This window comes from Atractosteus spatula, chromosome 18, assembly GCF_055471065.1.
Source record: "Atractosteus spatula isolate fAtrSpa1 chromosome 18, fAtrSpa1.hap1, whole genome shotgun sequence".
Lineage (NCBI taxonomy): Eukaryota > Metazoa > Chordata > Actinopteri > Semionotiformes > Lepisosteidae > Atractosteus > Atractosteus spatula.
In genome coordinates this window covers 5,502,026-5,507,429 of record NC_142723.1, presented here as the reverse complement: position 1 = coordinate 5,507,429, position 5,404 = coordinate 5,502,026, and positions in this window count along the sequence as shown.

Below are 5,404 nucleotides of genomic sequence, written 5' to 3'. Positions count from 1 at the left end.
GAGAGACCGAGGCAGCTGACCTGCGCTTCCTGCCTCTTTGTCTCTCTCACTCAGGGAAGCTGGCGCTCTGAGAAACAGGAAACCAGTGCACCAAAAAAAAAGGGTAAAAACAACTGCCGTAGAGTCCACTCAAAAACTTCCCCTGTGCAGTGGAGCTAAGGCATCAAAGCTCGCGCATTAACTGACGGTACAAAACTGAGGGATGGGTTCAACGCGTCCAGTAAGTGGCAAACAGTGGGTTTTATAACAGGTTAGCTCCGCAGAGAAATCTCCTTGAAGCTTTGTTTCAAAGGCCCATTATTATGTAACAGGTAAAGGTTAATTCCAGTCCTGCGGAAGGCTGCTTCTTATAAATGTGGAATTAACCTGTACTTGTTCCTTTGCAGCCAACGCTAACTGACACAGCTTCCCCCTCGAACGTCTTCAGACCGTTCTTATAGGCCAGGTCTTCAGTGGTAGACAGTGGCACATGAGGTATTATTAATAGCAGAAAGAAAAAAAAAGGCTTTAACAAGCCAGCTGCAGAGGAACAGAAAGGAATGAGGTGTCAATTCTTCAAGTGGTGCAAATACAAACTCATTATAAAAAAGAGTAACAACATGCAGCCCAGCCCTTGATTACACCAAACCAAACAGACTGTACACTGTGCATTACGCCAGAATATTTTTCTGGTTTTGTGAAAGCAAACACTCTAGAATCAATCTCCTCTTAGTCCATATCATGTACTGTACTTGTGTCTAGATGACAGCTCGTTATGTGTCCTCTTTCTTCACCATCATAATTATTCCCAGTAAAATAATACAAAAAATAAACATTAGACACTAAAGGTATGTAATGGATTCATCCATGTTAAAAATACACCTGCTTTGGCTTTGGCTTTGGCTACATTAATTAGTTTTCCATTCAAAAAGCACTAATTCTTCCCTTACAAAGTACACGTAACCTTTAGCCAAATAAAAGATTTTACTTTCCTGAATTAAAACCATGAAATTGAGTCGAGTGAACAGAATAAAGAGGAAGATTATTGTGTGGATTTTTAATGCGCATATTATTCATCAGTAGGTGTGTAACTACCCTGGAGACTCTTGAGTCTATTATCTGATTTGTAACCTAATTTCAAGGTTGCTGAATATTGCAATTCTAAAGTCACCTTAATGAATACTATTGCATAATATAATTAACCTCCCAAGCCAGGAATTAGTAGATAAGTACTAGAAGCACCAGGTTTTAGAGAATAGCTTGCACTTGGCCAAAACCTTAAATGAAAGCTTGTCAAACACGATAAAAGCCTAAAATCCTGTGTGCATGGATAATGAACCCAACACAGAGACTTTTTCAGCAGTCAGAACAGGGAGTCATAACATTTTACAGAACATTGTATGTGGAGAAATGAAAAACTAGACTGTGATTACTATCCTGAAAAAAAAACCATAAATTATAGTCAAGAGTTCAACAGGCAATTTAATCATTTTCATCAGTTTATTCCCAAAAGTTAAATCAAACGTACAAAAACTCAGCTGAATTTGCAGAAATGTTGAGTTTGTTCATTCCTTAAGTGACCATGTCTAACTGATGGCTCAGATTGATCGCTTTAATAAGCCGCTTGTCGTCAGAGCTATTAACAGCTCCTTTTTTCTTAATCGTGTTGAAGCCGGTGGGTTCCTGTGTGCTTCTCCACACACCAGTCAGTGGAAACACTATGAAATCTGCAGCACGCGGGCCTTTGAACTCTCTGGTGCAGCCACTGTTTGATCTGCTACTTTTAAGGAATTCCAGCAGGGAAACTGTAAATGTGTTGTTGCAGATTAAGATGGCGACGTAATTCTGTTTCATATGCGTGCATTAATTAAATCCCCCATGCACTTGCCCTCACATACCCTTGTCCTTGACAGACAGGAAGAGCTTTGGATTTTTTTTAGGCAATCAGCAGTCACCCTCAGCTGCTAATGCAGAAAAAAATGAGGACATCTTGGCCGTTCCATTTCTACAGTTAAGTGTAGCAAGATACACAGAATACAAGGTGAAAAGAAATATGAAGTAGTGAAGGACATTATCCTGTAAGCTGCGCTGTACACTCAGACGCTTCAAGGGTAAGGAAAATAAAATCATCCTGGTGCACCACTCTATTATTTACACTATCTTAATGCAAAGCACAACGATGAGACTGCCTACAGGGAGGAGATAAAACAACTCGCAGACTGGTGCCGAACCAACAACCTATGTCTCAACATCAGCAAAACAAAAGAGCTGATTGTTGACTTCAGAAGACAAGGAAAAGTTCACTCCCCCATCTACATAGAAGGGTCTGCGGTGGAGATGGTGAATAACTTCAAATTCCTAGGCGTTCACATCTCTAAGGACCTTACATGGACACTGAACACCTCCAGTCTCATCAAGAAGGCACAACAGCGGCTGTACTTCCTGAGAAGGCTGAAGAAAATACACCCACACCCACTGATCCTCACTAACTTCTACAGATGTGTGGTGGAGAGCACACTGACCAGCTGCATCACAGTCTGGTACGGCAACTGCACCGCATCCGACCGCAAGGCCCTGCAGCGGGTGGTCAAAACTGCCCAACACATCACCGGCAGTGCCTTACCATCCATCCAGGAAATATACAACACCAGGAGTCGGAAAAAAGCCACCAAAATTATGTCTGACCCCACTCACCCCGGTCATAACTTGTTTGTTCCCCTACCATCTGGCAGAAGGTTCCGGTCACTCCAGTCGCACACAACTAGACTCCAAAATAGCTTCTTCCCCAGAGCTGTCAAGTTGGTGACGCCCCCCACTCCCTTCCACCTTATTATGATCTCTCCTAACATCCTCCTGTACCCACAACCACTGTACTCCTACACCACCACACACACGTAAGCCAAAATTGTACTGTCCCCTCGATAGCCCAGTAAAATTGTAACAGGCATAATAATATTTAATATTAATTAACCATACTACTTTTAACCACACTATTTTTTTGCACTGTTCCAAGAATTACCTTGCACTGTTTTTGTCCTGTTAAATTTTCTCTGTTTGCGGAATTTTGCACAGTTTTCGATTACATGTTATTTATGTTATGTTATTACATGTTGTTACTATTATTGCTATTGTGTAACTGTCTATTGTCTCATCTTCTGTCCTATTTATATACTGCACCTGAGTGACTAATGAGAAACACTTTTCATTATACTATGCACCTGTGTAAGTTTAATGACAATAAAGTTGAATTGAATTAAAATTGAAGGGTGAAATTCATCAGTAAAGCAAGGTGTAACTGTGTGAAATGAGATGTCTGCACCTGACAGCTGAAGACGGCTTTTTTGTGAGTCATTTGGTGCTGACAGTCCTACTCTACCTGACCTATGTGCGTCCGCCTAAAGCTTCCAGTTTGATTCTTCTGATTGCAGGTCACTACTGGTATACTGTCATGAGCTGGGAGAATGCTCCAGGACTGTGAGGATTAAACACTTTCCCGATGAAGGTGATTTGGAAGTCCATTGTGAAGACATGGTAAGTGAGTGCAGACTAACCCTGCACCCTGTCATTTCTCTCCGGACTTGTTTGGGGTGGAAGTGAACAACAGCAATAAGGTAGATAATTATACCATATAAGCAATTAAGGAAGTCAATTAATGGCTTTAAAAGGTCTGAAAGGTCTTTCGGTTGTGGTTTTGATGTCCTTCAGATATCGGTTTTATTCATAGAAAGGATTGTGCATGAGAGATAATGGTAACTGTGTGAGCCACATTTGAAAAACCTGTGAACATCGCCTGTTCTACTCAAGTTATTTTTGATGGTGGTAGTGAGACCTTTTCCTTTGAGGGTGTTGAAGCTGAGCAGCTCTTTAAAATAGACAATGATGCAACCCTGCATCCTGCAGCATTAGTACTCTTGTTTAGCACATATGGTATGTGACGTACATTCTTTTTCATGGGGAATAAAAAGGATGATCATTTATAATAGGATGAGTTTAGGAGGATGCACTATAATAACAATAATAATAATTGCTTACACTTATATAGCCCTTTTTCTGGACACTCCATTCAAAGCACTTTAAAGGCAATGGGGACTCCCCTCCATCACCACCAGTGTGCAGCCCCACCTGGATGATACGACAGCAGCCATAGTGCACCAGAACACTCATCACACATAAGCTATTAGTGGGGAGGAGAGCAGAGTAATGAAGCCAATTCATAGATGGGGATTATTAGGAGGCCATGATTGGTAAGGGCCAATGGGAAATTTGGTCAGGATGCTGGGGTTACACCCCTACTCTTTTCAAGGAATGCCCTGGGATTTTTAATGACCACAGAGAGTCAGGACCTTGGTTTTACGTCTCATCCGAAGGAGGGCGCCTGTATAGTGTCCCCATCACTATACTGGGGCATTAGGACCCACACAGACCTCAGGGTGAGCGCCCCCTGTTGGCCCCACTAACACCTCTTCCAGCAGCAACCTTAGTTTTTCCCAGGAGGTCTCTCCTCCAGGTACTGACCAGGCTCACACCTGCTGAGCCTCAGTGGGTTGCCAGTTGTGAGTTACAGAGTGATATGGCTGCTGGCTAAATAATCATAATAATTTATAAATAATAATCATAAATCATAAAGAAAAAGCAAGAAATTGAAATATGAATTCATCCTGTAGGGGGTTAAGCTGTTGAGGTTTTATTCTTGTGATGTACTGCTGTCCCTTTTGAGACTGTTGGGCCAATCTTTGTATTGGTACCCAAGGCACCTGTTGCACAGTGTGTTTATTGAGGGTGTGAAGTGTACAGTATGTGTTTAAGTTGAGCCCTGTTCTATTCCGTAGTGGGCACATCTGCTGATAGGGACTGGGAATTTTGCTAGCGTAAGACAACAGAAAAAGAAAAACAAAAAATAAGCCGTTAACAAAGGTTTGGAGAGATGCGTGCAGCTTTTTTTTTCCGGAAATACCCCCATCCGTTTCCTGATGGACTGAGGTCGCTGTCAGAGCAGCCACAAAACTCCTGCAATGGGGGGAGGCGAACTCCAGAATGACAACTCTAATCTAATCAAATCTAATCAAGAAATAGGGAGGAGTAAATGGCGGATTGGAGGATCAAATTAATCGACCTTTTGGAACACGTCGTGCAGAGTTTCTTCAGAGTTAAATACAAGAGAAATACAATATAGACATATTGGGCGGAGGGTGCAAGTATTATATTAAGGTATGACAACAACATGCACAGTGCCTTCTGGGAAACCTCAGTCTGTGTTGGCCACATGATTTGACTTATTCAGGACAGGGGGACACTGGAGGGGAAGTTCTCAGGGTGCTATATTTGTCTTACAGGAACATGTGCCTCAGCACCTGGGCCTGACAACCACTGAAGCCCTGACTGTACTGCACACACAGCTGTCAGGAGCCCTGTCAGACTTCAGGAG